Here is a 15691-nt window from a genome sequence, read left to right as displayed (position 1 = left end):
CCTTAATTTGAGTCCTCAGTTCTCATCCGGGGAGTTAAAGGACGCTTAGGACCCAAATGTTGCTAACGTGGGGGGTCCTCTCAAGGGGGAAGGTGCACTTCATAACTTCCTTGATGACGTTGATGATGTCATCGAGGACATCGATCTCGATGCTCCCAGCGCTATCGAGGTAGAGGAGAAGTTCCAGCGGCAGGTGATAGCTGTTCATGTATACTTTTTTAGTCCCAAGCATTTTTCCTATTTTTTCTGACTCTTCTATTTCGTTGTAATCTAAGGAGATGTGTGATCACGCCTTCTCTAGGCTTCAAGATGAGCTTTCATGCCGTGGAAAGGAGCTCGAAAAGCTCACCTCGGGACTACAGGAGTCGGAGGCTTCCTCTGCCCGAAAGGAGAAGGAGTTAAGCGAGCTTTGGGCTACTTTGGAGGGAGTGCTTCGAGAAAAGGCTGATCTTGCTGAGCAGGAACAATTCATAAATCCATTCATCGTTCTCATAATTCAATGTTTACTAACATATCTTTCCCTTTTCAGATCGGGCAGAAGAATATGGAGATCCTTGAGCTGAGGAAGCGAAATGAGGTAGTGACCTTGAAATTGGCATCGACCCAGGGTCTTCTCCAAAATGCTCGAAAAGAGATTGTTGCGCTATCTGCGACCAAGTCCGAGGTCGAAGAAAAAGTCACTACTTATCTGAAAGACGCCGCCACTGCGAATCAAATAGCCCAAAATATATCGGTGGAGGCCGAGCAAAAACTGATTCGGACCGTGGCTCACACTAGTGCAAAGGCGAGGAGGCAAGCCTTAGAGGAAGCCAGTGCTAAAGGTGTCGATCTCTCAGCTGAGATCAAGGAGGCCCGAGAGTCAGAAGAAGAATTGGCGCTCTTAGTCACTTTGGATGAAGGTCTCAGAGATGGTTCGGAGGGTAGTGGCGATGAAGAGAAGGCCTGCGTCGCCTTTGCTTCTCTTTTTTCTTTTTGTATACGTATTTCCGGGGAGACAGGTCTAGTAAAGATGCCCCTTGTAAATATATTTTTTGGAAATGCAAGAAAATCTTTCTGCTTCAAATCATTTAATTCTTTATATTCCAGCGTTCATGCGGAGTTAGCCTTCAAATTTTGATCTTGTCTCTTTGGATTCCATACTTGGAGTAATCGGGGCCCTCGGGATTGGCCACCATCTCGATATTGGGTTGATAGCTTCTTTAGAGCCGATGCTTGTAATGACAGAAATCCTTGGGGTCTCGATATTTCCCAAGCACCGCATGACAGTATTATTCATGCGACACGGTAGTGGGCTCCTCGGGGTAGTCCCACCAGTACATTTCCAAAAAGTGGTGTTGTCACAGTCAGACCTAATTGGTCTTTTGGATAGGCGAATAGTCGCTTCTTGCCTCTATATATGTATTCGCTCATTTCTCAACTAGAGATTCTGCTATTCTGGTTAATCATCCCTCTCATAGAACTTTTGTTCTTTGCGCTAGTTCTCTCATTGTTTCAACTCAAAGCCTTTCCCCAATTCTTCATCCTCCTCTTTCTATTTTACCGTAGCCATGGCTGCTACATCGACATATGCCCATCAAGGAGAAGGGGGTTCTGTCTTTGTTCCATGTTCGGTCGGTGGTACACCATAGGTATCCAGTATGCGGGCCTCGAGGTGCTTTGTCTCGAGGAGAGACTTTACATTGGAGAGACCTCCCAACGTTCAAGGGCATCGGGAGAATGTATCGAGGTTCATCTCCTCAATAAGGGAGGAACACCTCGAGATGATTAGGAAAGACTGTGAATGGGGAGAAGGAGTGGTACTGCAGGTACCTTCCCTGGAGGAGAGCATCATGACCCATATCGAGGGGTTTTTTAGAGTGTATACGTATCCTTTTACATTGGGTCCCCCCTCGTGCTAGAATTCTATAGGAGGTATCGGATTACCCTGGCGTAGGCTCACCATCCCTTTGGAAGATAGTGTTGATGATAAGGTACTTTGCGGATAAGGCTGGTCTTGAATTCACCCTTAGCCATCTCGTTAGGTTATATCGGCCTCTACACTACCGGGGCTTGATTACTCTGCGGTATCGATCCGCCCGGTCCCCTGCCGTTAACGATGAAGAGGACGAGGACCGAGGGTGGATGAGCCGGTTTGTTCGAGCACAGACAGTCGATATTATCCTTGGAGAGTTTTTGCCATTTCCTGAGAAATGAAATTTCACATGTAAGTGGTATACTTGTATTTTTATCTCTTTGTCCATAGTGGAGGCGGGCTCCGTAAAGGCATCTTTTCATTTCATTCTTTTTTAGCGACTCCTTGGTTGCCGAACGAGGTCCCTGATCTGGATGAATAGCCTCGCAAGCTGGAAGCTTGCTTGACCTATGATGAGCACAAATGGTAAGACCTCTCCAAGGGGAGATGGGAGGAAAAACATCACGGTAGGCATTTTTGGTGCTTGTTTCCTCAGAAAGGTACTTTATTTTTAGCGCACTAACTCTACCGCCACAGGTGTTGGAGGTTTTTCCGAGATGAGGTCGTGCCCCCTAGGGGAGGAGAAGAGATTGCCAACCTCGGGGCCGAAGATTGATCATAAACGTAAGGAATCCTCGATGTGTGGGGATGCTTGTAGTGGGGCGAGTCCTCCTCTGAGGTTCAAAAGAAATGAGTCGGCCGAACTTCCGGCTTCAAAGGCTTCTATTTTCGAAAAAACATTTCATGTTCCCGTCGAAGGTACTTCGAGGGACGAGGGTCATCCGGCGCCTTCCTCTTTTCCTACCCAAGGCACTTCGGGGGAAACTAAGCCATCGGACGTAGGCTCGACCTTTGGCGAGGCTCAGCGACTTAGCTTTTGGTAAGCTTTGGTAGCCAGTATAGGCTTCTTTCGGTTTTGCGCCCTCCCTTTCTTATTGAGTTTGCAGGCCTTTGACAAGCTAAAGTTTGAGCTGCTTCGCTGTGAGGCCAGGATGCGGAAAGCTTTAGATAGGGAGAAATCCCTTAGGCTCTTTTGTACGAAAAAGGAAGGTGAGCTGGTACACCTGCGGTGCGAGGCGGATCGAAGTCGGAACTATGAAAGTCGTTTCGAAAGACAGGTAACCTGCATTTTGTGTTGATGTATGCTCCCCCTTCCAATTTCGGAGATTAATATTTCGATACTTCAGTTGGAGAGCAAAACTGAGGAGCTGGAACGACTTTGGGGCAAAGTTGGCCAGGTCAAACGTGAGTTTAACGAGTTGAAAGCTCAGCTAGATGCCCAAGTTACGACTAACGAGGGTGTTTTAGCTAAGGCTTTTGCCCTCGAGGTGCAAATCCGGAACGCTCGTGCAAATGATTCTGTCTGAGCAAATATGATCACAAGGCTCGAGTCTGATCTTTTGAAGGCGAAGGCCGAGGTTGTGGATGCCCGGGCTGAGGCTGTAATGAGTCGCGCTAAGGCTGAACAGAAAGTGGCGGTCTATTTGAAGGGCGCTGCTGATGCTAGAGCTGAGCTGAGGAAGGCTCTTGACCGTGAGAGGGGTAATAAAGAGTACGCGAGGTGTAAATCTCGGAGGGAAACTCTCGAGGAAATTCATGCCAGGGGCTTTGACCTCTCGGGAGAGATAAAGCAGGCGAAGGTGGAAGAATACGATGCTAAATTCCTTCTATCCGATGCCGAGGATAGCGAGGATGGCGCCGATGGGCCATAGTCCCCAAGGGGGACGTAGATTTCCTTTTTTGTTTCTGTATATAGTACTTTCAAAGTACGTTGTAAATGGGCTTGTATTTTCTCGCGTGTATGTATAAAGAGGAAACCTCGCAGTTTTGTTTCTCCTGCATTTCTTGTTGCCCTGATTTTAGCCAGATGAACTAGTCTATGAGTTAAAATGAATCCTTAGATTCGTGGTATTGACCTGGGCCTCATTAGGTTGGCCCATAGGCTCTTACGCGCTTGGTCGATGTGACCTTTTAGTATAAGCCGGTGTTCGCGCTCTTATGTTTGTTCTCTTAGGCATGTTTGGTCAACTGTTTTGGGTACATTCTCTGAGTCGGGTATCGACTCGAGCTCATTCGACCCTCAAGCTTTCGAATTTCAAGCTGGCTCTTAGGCTCTTATGCATTGGGTCTGTACGACCTTTTGTGTGAGCTGGCGACAGTGGCTCTTACGCTTTGGGTTGATACGACCTTTTATGTGCACTAGCGACAGTGGCTCTTACTCTTTGGGTCGATGCAACCTTTAATATAGGATTTATTTTTCCCTCGATAAGGACTTTTGAAGTAATGTTTGCCTGACTCTTCGACGGTTTGTAAAAACCTTGATTTTGAGTCGTTATATGGCGATAATCGAGCACCTCGAGAGGTTTGGCTCGGTGGCTGAGTATCTCGAAACCTGTATTTAGGAGCTGACATGGTTGAAGCTCTTTTGCCTATGTCGAGGGTAGCATGTTTAGCCGGTTCTTTTTGAAGTATATTCAAAGTAATTGAAGGCCTGTGATTTTATAACGACGGTCGGGCATCCCCGAGTTGCATTAGTTTGGCTGGTACAGCCTTGTGACCATAGTCATTTGTGTTTTATTGGAGCCTTTCAGTCCCGAGTGAAGTAGTCTCAGCATCTATATCGAGGGCATACCTTTTTAGGGGTCTTATAAGTTCGGTATATAGCGTTAACTTTGAGATCGGGTTTATACCTTTAGTAAGGTCTTACAAGTTTTACATGCCTTTGAGGTCTTATAGTTTTGGATACTTGGTACAAGTATGGTTCATGCCTTGCTTGAGGTCTTACAGATATTGTCACTTGGTACAAGTGTGGTTCATGCCTTTCTCGAGGTCTCACAGGTATTGTTGTTACCTTATATAGGTCTTACGAGACCGAGGCTACCCGTATGTGGTCTTAAGGCCTCGGGTTTTGATAAGTTGATGGAGATGGTGATCGACGGCAGTCCCCAAGTCGTCGAGGATTTTTCGGCTCGGGATCCACTACTTGTAAACTTGGTATTTCCTCATTGAGGGCTTACGATTTTGGAGTTTCCGACCCGGAGGTCATATGGCCTTGCATTTTCGATGCTAGTCTTCGGGTGTTCGAGACGTTTTTGGCTTTGAAGCTATTTTGTGATCTTGTTGTCGCCTCATTGAGGGCTTACGAGTTTGAAGCTTAGACCCGGGGGTCGTACTGTTTCGAGTTGTTGACGCTAGTCCCTGAGTATTCGGGACGTTTTTGACAGAGGAGCCGTTTTTGCAAAAATATCGAGTTTCTTTTGAAGCGTGAAATACTTTGATGGAAAGTATTCTTCGATTACTTGGTACAAGTATACATGTTTTCGCTGTCAGGGTCCTGGCTATTCTATACAGACACAGTCCGTTCGACCATTTGGCCTGGTACATCATTTTCCTATCGAGACCCCATTTGGTGTATCTTGGCTTCTCCGAGTAGGTGACCTTCTGGGGGGATGCCCCCCAGTATTCAAGGTTGATTGCAAAGGAAGCCTTGAATACTTATTGAGTCTTCCTTAGGTAGCATATGGATATTGCCTCGTTAAAAACCTTGCCGTTAAAACCCTTTTCAGGATAAAAACTCGGTCAAAGGAAAAGAGTGCAACGTGCACTTTAAAACTTTAAGGTCTTCGAGCTGGATTAGCGCTTTGACTGTGTCAGTCGGATACCTGTATAAAGGTTAGTATGAGGTGTAAATAAAAAGGGAGATGGTTATACCTTAGTGACGATGGCGTTTTGCCTCGGTAAGCCTCCAGTATTTGCACTGAGGACACGGTATGGCCCTTTTTTGTTCATTCGAGTACAGCTGAGAACATGCCTCGTGGTTACTATTCCATTATTTGTTTATCCTTCAGCACCTTTGACGGTGGAGATATTGGTGTTTTGGGTTGTGCCGACCACATTGACTGGTATGGCGGTTTTCCCTTTCGTTGTTTTGTTCGCCGTGTTGAGTCCGTCGAGGACTTTGAAAGGCGATCATAATTTGGTCAAGCAATCCGAGCTGCTCTGTCACCTTTGATCTGATAATATTGGCCGAGCTACCTGGACCCACAAGTACATGTTTAATTTGAAATGTGTTCACAAGAAAAGAAGTTACCAGTGTGCCATTATGGGGCTGGGATAGAACCTCAAGTTTGCTTTTCCCTGTCGAGGGATGTTTTTGTTCTCCTGGTCGTGGGTTCCTGTAGGGCATTGACACCTCAAAAGATCGTATGGATGACGTGTTGCGGCTTATCTGCTTTGCTCTTTTTGGTCGCCTCTCTTTCCCGGAACTGATTTTTGGCCCGGTCGCTAAGGAATTCCCGGAGGTGACCTTTGCTGAGTAATCGAGCCACTTCTTCCCAGAGTTGTCGGCAATCTTCGGTCTTGTGCCCATGCGTGTTGTGAAATTCATATGCTAAATTATGGTTCCTTTGTGAAGGGTCTGATTGTGCAGGCCTTGGTCACCTGGTGTCTCTGATTTTATTGATGTCAAACACGATGTCTGATATATCGACGTTGAAGTTGTATTCCGACAAGCGAGGTTCCTCCGTCGGCCATGTGTACCTGTCAAACCCAGCTCTGCTGACAAGTCCCCGAGGATTCTGGACTTGGTCCATCCTTCGAACATTGCGGGGTATGTTGCGCCTCGGGGCGTTGCCTCTATCTTCAGTATATGGTTGGTATCTTTCCTTGTTTGGCTTTGGCTCTTTTGCCAGAAGCCTGCTTGGTTATACCGAGCCCAGAGGGCTCCTAGTTGGTCGTCTTCGACCCTGATCTTTGATGACGTCCGACCAGGTCACGATGGGATACTTGACTAGGTTCTGTTTCAGCTGCTTTAAAGCCACTGAGCTTCGTTCATTCAGACCTTGAGTGAAAGCATGCACTTCCCAGTTGTCGAAGACTGGTGGTAGTTCCATTCGTTCCATTTGAAAGCGAGATATGAACTCTCGCAGTATCTCATTCTTCCTCTGCTTGATCTTGAAGACGTCGGATTTTCGTGTAGCTACTTTAATGGCACCGACATGTGCCTTAATGAAAGAATCTGCCAGCATGACAAATGAGTCTATGGAGTTAGGAGCTAGGTTGTGATACCACATCATGGCCCCTTTAGAGAGTGTTTTTCCAAACTTCTTTAGCAACGCGGACTCGATTTCGTCGTCCTTTAGATTGTTGCCCTTCACTACGCAAGTGTAGGCGGTGACGTGCTCGTTGGGATCTGAGGTTCCGTAGTACTTCGGAAGCTCAGGCATTCTGAACTTCTTTGGAATGGGTTTTGGGGCCGCTTCCTACGGGAACGCCTTCTGTACAAACTTCTTCGAATCCACACCTTTCAGGATCGGGGGTGCGCCCGGAATTTGGTCGACCTTGGAGTTGTAGGTCTCGACCTTCTTGTCATTGGCTTCTATCTTCTTCTCGCCCAATTCGATCCTCCTCGTGAGGTCCTCGAGCATCTTTATGATGGCGGGGTCGGCTGCCGACCCGTTGTTGTTTGATCTCTCTGGTACCTGCTCGACTGGGGGAGTCGTCCCCGGTGCTACCGTGCTGGGAGTTTTCTGGTGACTTTTCAGCTAAGCAATAGCTAGCTGTTGTGTCTGCAACATTTCAAAAATAACGTAAAGGCTAACCTCTCGTTCTTCCCTAGCTGGGGTTTTTTGAGCTTCTTGTTGGTCTCCTTGGTGCGCGCTCCTGTTAGTGTGGGAGCTTATATCGACGTGTTGGGCATCGCGTGAAACCGCATCCATGGGAATTGGTTCTGGTGCGTTCTCAGGGTTTCGCGGTGGTACACCAACACCTGAAACATCCACGCCATTCTTTCCCTGGTTCTCAAGATTGTTGTTTACTGAGTCAGACATTTTGACCTGAAATCAAAGATCTTGGCCAAGAAAAAGTGTGAAAGATAACTTGTGTTGTGTAGTAAAACTAGCAAGAAAATAATCACTATTTTTTTTAGCCCCATGGTAGGCGACAAAATGTTTACCGTGAAATTGGTAATAACAATTAAATTTGATTTTGTGGTTCTAAAAATACGTTATCTATTTTTATGCTAGTTGTTAAGCAACGGATGCTAGGTAAAAGGATAGAAATCAAGATTACAGCTTAGAAACGGTATGACAATAGAGCCGAACAGTTGGAGATCGGGGCCTCGATCCGTTGATTATAATGCCTCGAGGTCGAGTCGGGTAACCGTCTTAGAGCGATCGAGGGGGGATTAACAGTTATGAGAGCTAAAGACGGTGGCTCTTTATGATCAATGATAAGCAATAAGTGATGAACAATAAATAGAACGCAATAAATACAAGCAATAAATAAAGCAATGAGATCAAGAAAATATGTTAGAGAGTAGAGAGAATGTTCTTGTGTATTTAGTATTGAGCAACAGGTGTTTACAAAATGACAAGGATCCCCTTTATATATGAGGAGGAATCCCAACATAGTACAGATGCATTGATTATAAAGATATGGGGCTGGTATAGCCATTTAATGTCTTGATTCGTTTTTTGGACTAGTTCGCTAGGCCTTGTAAACTAGATGCATGCGCCTTGGAAACTTCACCTTGATCCACCGAGACCGCTAATTTACATTGCCTCAAGGCCGGTCATCATTTACGCTACCTCGAAGTCGATCACCGAGAACCCTCGGAGTCGATCACTGAAAATCCTCGAGATGCCTTGATGATCGTAAAATTGAACCATCGATTTCTACCGTATATCTAAGCTTCATCTAATCTACCTTTAAAGGCTAGGCATGAGTTTACATTTATTTTCTAAACTAGTCGCAGTAAGCTCGTACTGAGCCCGGGCCCACATCTAAGGCCGAAAAGTAATATATATGATTAAAAAGAATAATATGCATTATGTTTTTAATTTTTTTACCAAATATGTTATTTCTCCTAATAAAAAACAATCCTGTGTACTCAAATTATAATCAAGACAAATTTCAAATCCACCGGCATATTTTCAGTCTTGTATTCCTTGTGAATCCCGAATTGATATACCATATGTCATATTTAAGAGATTTGCTTAGAACTCGTATCAACGCAACAAAGAAACAAATTTAATTCTCTTATGTTTGAACTCACATGGCTTTAGTTTGCTGATTGCTACCTTTAAAAATGCAAGGTTCTATTTTTATTTAGAGGTAAGATTAACGTGGACATCTAGCGGACATAATCAATATAAATCTGGGGGTTCATATTTTTACTTAAAGGTAACAATATCCCTTGTATTTATGATTAAATATCTTGTTGATGTTGTGTAGATCTTCACTTTTGGACATTTGTTCCTTTGCTACATATTGTAGGATTGACAAATGAGTCAGTTTTAGTTTAAGCTCCAAAAAATTAAAATCTAACGATAATGATAATAATTATATAATTTTTTTTTAAAAAATCTTCTCATAATTTATAGAGCATAAGTTGTCCTCAAATCAATATATATATAAGCCTTTGAAATTTAAAATATATTTTTCTTTGAAAAGTTTAAGTTCATATTTTTACTTAAAGGTAACAATATCCCATATGTTTATAATTAAATATCTTGTTGATGTTGTATAGATCTTCGCTTTTGGACATTTGTTCCTTTGCTACATATTGTAGGATTGACAAATGAGTCAGTTTTAGTTTAAGCTCCAAAAAATTAAAATCTAACGATAATGATAATAATTATATATTTTTTAAAAAAAGTTCTTCTCATAATTTATAGAGCATAAGTTGTCCTAAAATCAATATATATATACATATACATATATATAAGCCTTTGAAATTTGAAATATATTATTCTTTGAAAAGTTTAAGTTCATATTTTTACTTAAAGGTAACAATATCCCATATATTTATGATTAAATATCTTGTTGATGTTGTATAAATCTTCGCTTTTGGATATTTGTTCCTTTGCTACATATTGTAGGATTGACAAATGAGTCAGTTTTAATTTAAGCTCCAAAAAATTATAATCCAAAGATAATGATAATAATTATATATTTTTTTTAAAAAGATCTTCTCATAATTTATAGAGCGTAAGTTATCCTAAAATCAATATATATATAAGCCTTTGAAATTTAAAATATATTTTTCTTTGAAAAGTTTAATTTTGATTTCTAAAAAACAAATCGGAATGATCTTTGAAACAAAAAAAAAAAAAAAAAAGAGCATAAAGTTATGTTTTGAAAAAATATCTGACCAAAATATTCTATACAAAATCAAAAAACTATTTAAAAGACCAAAAAACTTAACCAAGAATTTTTTTCTTTAAGAATAAGTTTAAAAGAAACAAAACCAAAATCAAATTAAAATTACGCAAAGAAGACCAGGAGACACACCTTTGTTGATACCCGTGGGAATAATACAAGAAATTGGACTTATTGTGGCGACCCATTTGGTTGCAGCAAAAGTTAGAGTTTTAGCGGCGACTTTAAAATGTTGCTACAAAATGACAATATTTAGTAGCGACTTTATTTGGTCGCCCATGATATGTGCAACTAAAGGCTGAAAAATTTTATTCCCACGAGAACAAAATTTTGGCTCCACGGATTTTGTGGCGACTTTAAAAATGTCGCTGCTAATTGTATTTTGGAGCGACAGGGTCGCTGCTATACTTAGTTATTTTATTTTTTTTTAAAACAAAGAAATTATAGGCGAATAACACTAAAAGATCTGAAGGCCTAAACAAAGAAATTAGAGCCCCTCTCATCAGCTGCTCAAAATCCCTCTCTGCTCAAAATCTCTCTCTACTCAAAATCCCTTATGCTCAAAATCCCTAATATCAGAAAATGTGAATCTTATATAGATAGCTCCATTTCTCAACTCCTAATTAAAGGAAGATGTTGGCTGCTCCATTTCTCTGCATCTAGTTACTGACCCAAAAGCTCAAATCATGTATGTGTTCAAATCCCTAATACTTTCATTTTTCTTTTGGGTTATACGAAAGTTTGTTGGATTTTCTTAGGATTTTCCAAATACAACAAGAATGAGGGGGGAATTTTACATTTGGGGTTCTTTATAAAAATTCTAGAAGGCAAAATTTTTAACATGCAGCTAGCAATAATTATTATCTTAATGTTTTTACATTTGTATTCTCATATTTCATCTCAAATTTTTTTGACCCATTTGAATATTTACAGGAATTCGTACAGATTGTGTCATCTAAGTGTAGTTATTTGCTGATTCTAAGTCTTGACCGAACTCTCAGCTATATATTTTCCTGGGTAAGTGAAAGTTTCTCTTGAAAGACCCTTTGGTGTTGTTATTGCGATTGTATGTTTGGTATTTCATTCTTTCTCTATTCTTATGTGGTTATTTTCTTCCCGCATAAATTTGGCAACTTTCTAGTCCGAGAAAGCTATGAGACGAGAAATTGGGTTCTCTCCTGCTACTTTTAAGCTCCACTTTTACTCTATTCAAGGTAACCTTATAACTAGAAGTTAGTTTTATGATCTATTTTATCATACTATGGTTTGAGTTTGAGCCTATGTTGTGCTGATTTGGGTTTTAAGAATTTTGACCTAAGGTTTTAGATGGAGTATTTTAGTTTTAGATGGGGTATTTTAGGATGGGGTAATATTTGTTCTAATTACACATTGCCTGATTGGTTTTGGAAAACTTTGTCTATGGATTGGTTTAGCTGACATGTAGTAGAAAATTTGTCTGAAATTTGCTAATTGTTAGTTTGTTTAACATTTTACAGCTAGATAACATTTGTATGTAACATGCTTCACATTTTTGTACTATTATCTGATTTGCTTAGTTGACACGGTGAGCTCACAGAAATTCCATGTCGATTCTAAATTTTTAGGTTCAAGTTGATTGAAGAAATTCAAGATAATCTCATATTCTAGACCTTAGTCTTATTGGTTTTTTTTGTTTCTATTTCGGACGGTACCTGTTATTGTATAGTTTTGGGTGTTTATCAGTTTTATGTTAGGAGTTTAAAAGCATAGCAGAGTCAATCAATATGATGGAAGTGGATACGAAAATAAAAAGGCTGATAAGGTATTTACTTGAATTATCCATTAATTTGATTCCTATTGACTTAATTGAAAGGACCAGGATTGTCATAATAGCTAAAGGAATCAGTTTTGCAGTTTTAGTTTTTGATATTTTGGTATTGATTTGTGGAATTTTCAAATGGATATATTTTGCTGTTTGTTTGCATAATTTGTTCAAATTCAATCCGTTTTTAAGTGTTGGAATCTTAAAACACATCTTCAATTTCAATTGCTCTTTTTCTTTAAGCCCTTTTTAATCTACTTTTCATATTGCTCTACTGTATTATTTTCCTTTAATGTTTTGATGGTCAAATTAAGAAATCTGGACAACCAAATTCAACACCTCCTACACTTTGTTTTTGCAGCTCTTGGTTTCCAAATTTCTGAATATGTCTGGTTTATTGAGGATGTTATCAATATGCTAAATCTTTTTTAGCAAGCTTCAGATTAGTAATGATTGTAGTTACTTCTGTAGCTCAATATTAACTTCATCGTTCTTATCTCTTAGAGTTACATGTATTTCACTAAGTTCTACTAAGTAGTATTTACAGAGTATTGGGTTAATGTAGTTTTACATGGCCAAACTTGGACGTATTGATCTGGTTATGTTCGTGGAAAAGGATATGGAAAGAAGCCTCCTAAAAAGAGTAACATTCAGCAGGCAAACATAGAGGCCATCATGTCTTCTGCTATTGATATTGTGCATCAAGAGATGCAAGCCGAGATGGATAGGAAGTTGCAAGAAGAACGTGAACAAATGGCTGCTGAGTTGCGAAGAAATATGGAAATTGAGTTGGAAAGGAAGTTGGCAGAGGAGCGTCAACACGCAAATGCAGAAGCAGACAAGAGGATCTCTCTAGAAGTGGAGAAGAAGATGCAGGAACAATTTGCTAGTTTCTTGACTAGAATGCAACAACAACAAGTACTTGCTCCGCTCCTTCTTAACAATTCTTCTTCCTTCTCGACTTTTCTTCTTCCTTCTGTAGTGACTTTATGTTTAGGGGTTTAGTAATGTGTTGGCATCTCTGGTTTTAGTAATGTGTTAATTTTATTTCAACAGAAAGGTTGATCTTGTGCATTGTAATGTTGACCATATTAGGTAGCAGTCTAAACAACTGATTAAGCCTATCAAAGGAACCCTGAGATCTGATGCATCTCACATTCTAAAATGTAGAGTTAATCATTAAAACTGGATAGATGATGATGATGATTTGGACTGTGATCTGGTCATACTTATCTGACTTTTAGTTATCTAACTTTTTGTTCTTCCTCATCTGTTCCCTCTTGTGGCTTTTCCTCTAGCAGATTAGACTCATCTAGGTGATAAGTTCATATTCTCAGTAATTTCTCCAAAGGTGGAGTTTTCCTCCACACTTTCATAATCTTCTTCACTTGTCTATTCCTCTTCCTCTTCTTCAATGTCTATGTCTTCATCAGTTGGCATTTCTTCCGCTGACACTTCCTCCTCCTGTTCCTTTTGGATAGATGATTGTGCATCTCTTTGTTTGGTGGTTGATTGTTTTAGCTGGTTCTTTATTATTATTATTGAATTTATATGGATAGATTTGGGTGGCTGGCATTTTTTTTATCAGTATCAGTATCAGTTTTTTTGGCTAGTTATTTTTTGTTTTTTGTTTCAATTTGTTGAATCTAGTTCTATGATAACAATACCTTCCCCTTTTGATAAGTCTGTTTTTCTTTCCAGTAACCTCCTTAAACCCATTATCTCCTCCCTCATATCCTCTTTTACTACACCATAATCATGTCAACTATCCTTGATGATTTTTTCCACATGCGGACTGGAAAAATATAGTTTAGGAGTGCTGGAGCTAAGTGCTTGATAGGCCGTTAACCCCTCTGCCAAGTTGTTCATATAAGCTTGTCGTCGAGCACTAATATTCTTAACCAAATCATCACTGCCTCGTTTTTTTTTGTTACTGCTGGTATTGTTAATACTGCTGGTACTTATGTCATTGTTAAGATCCAAAGTGATCTGTAACACTTGTACTCATTGTTTTAGGTTGCTATAAGTTTAAGAGCGGCTTTGTAGTGATAACTCTGATTCGTATCCTTTACAGAAGTTTTCTGATTCATATCCTTTACAGAATTTCTTTTTGTTTGTCAAGAACTATAATCGACATTTCTGCATGCATTTGCTTTATGTGCTATTTTCATAACTGCAATACCGGTAATTTTCTTGAATATCAAGTTGTCTTTGAAGTATGACACACAAGGTTATTATTAAATACTAATCGGGTATTATTATTAAATACTAGCATGAGATAAACTCACCAGTTAAGTTTCGCATTAATAAATAGTAGTAGTAAAGTATTAACAAGAGGAGAGGCCTCGTTGTCGGTGGTCGTATCCCAAAATGAAAAATATTGGTGGTGGGTACATAACTAACATAACACATAATGAAGTATGTCACTCTTAATTTTTGGCAGTACTAAATACTAACTAGCTTTGGAAAATGCGAGCCACCAGCTTTCTCCAAAACCAGTTATATATTGATATCAATTCTTGCTTTTGGATCTGGTTTTACAAAAAGTGACACCATTTCTTTTTTAAAAACATGTACTTAGAAAACAATAGCTGATTCTGTTTCATCTACCTAAGTCTTGGTAGTAAGTTATCTAGTACTTGTGTTGGCGGAGGTAGCTCGTACTCGACGAATAATTAAGGTGTGTGCAAGCCGGTATGGACGCCACAGCAGCGGTAGCTTGTAAAGTCGACTCCGTAGCCTTCGAAACCCATGCTACAGCCTTTTAACACTCCTAGATACAGATAGCGTGGGACGTACTGTGTTAGGGGAAGCATGGACAAAAGAACAGCTTCTTATGTTGTCCTAAATCTTGATTTGTGGTCAAGACAACTTTTGGAATTGTTAAGCTGCTTTTTAGTACACAGTCACAAACAACTTCTGGCTTTCCTTTGACATAGATTGAAAATTCTTAGAATTTTGATAGTAATTGGATATAACAAATTTCATTATGTTCCTTATATATATTACTTTTGTCTAGCAGGGACAAGACACTTAAACAATGGTATCGTTCAAGAATGGTGTCGCGCAAGGAGCAGTTACAAGGAACTTAATATTTTGTCTTTTTTGGGATATGTATATGCGTACAATTACAATGCACAATGAAGTGTCGGGTAGTATATATGTAATTTACTTTTTAATTATAATAATATTTATAATATTCGGCTTGAGAAATTCTTTTGATGTTTGTCAAACATTATTGGTTGCTTTAATACTGATAGTCAATTGATATGAATATCTCTATATGAAATTTTAGAGCATGGAAATGTATATAATTTTGGTCGTTATAATTGTTGAGAAAATAACTTTTAGTGGCAACATAGTTTTGTCAAAAAATTAGTAATTGTTGCGATATAAAAGTTGTCGTTGTAGGTCTATTTCTTTTGCAGCGACTTTAGTCGCTACAGAAAAAATTGTCTTTCATGGTTTAACTATTTTGTGGCCATGATAGTCGCTACTAAAAGGCATTTATAGTAGCGACATAATCTTGCCACCGAACATAAATACTTTTTGTGGCGATGCAAGTCGCTACTAAAAGGCATTTATAGTGGCGACATAATCTTGCCACTGAACATAAATATTTTTTGTGGTGATTCTAATCGCTGCTAAAGGTGAATATATAGCGGCAACTCATCTAATATTTGTTCTTATGGAACAATTTTTGTAGCGTTTTTTCCAACCTTTTGTGGCAACGCTGTCGCCACAAATAACCTTCAGTTACGGTTTTGCTTGTGGCAATA

At 40.0% G+C, this 15691-nt stretch overlaps 1 long non-coding RNA gene across 2 annotated transcripts; it reads left to right on the top strand.

The window, feature by feature from the left end:
* The first annotated feature begins 10560 nt into the window (after positions 1-10560).
* Positions 10561-15186, top strand: LOC107819878 (uncharacterized). Of its 2 annotated transcripts, none has more exons than XR_001655807.2 (5): positions 10561-10799; positions 11045-11128; positions 11253-11325; positions 12478-12830; positions 14932-15186. It is a non-coding gene; the product is annotated as an uncharacterized LOC107819878 (long non-coding RNA). The 2 variants fall into 2 exon arrangements; XR_001655806.2 differs by having other exon boundaries at positions 10563-10799; positions 14935-15186.
* Positions 15187-15691: the final 505 nt, after the last annotated feature.

This window comes from Nicotiana tabacum, chromosome 16, assembly GCF_000715075.1.
Source record: "Nicotiana tabacum cultivar K326 chromosome 16, ASM71507v2, whole genome shotgun sequence".
Classification (NCBI taxonomy): domain Eukaryota; kingdom Viridiplantae; phylum Streptophyta; class Magnoliopsida; order Solanales; family Solanaceae; genus Nicotiana; species Nicotiana tabacum.
The sequence above is the reverse complement of the archived record's forward strand: the minus strand, read 5'-3'. Positions and strand labels throughout refer to the sequence as shown.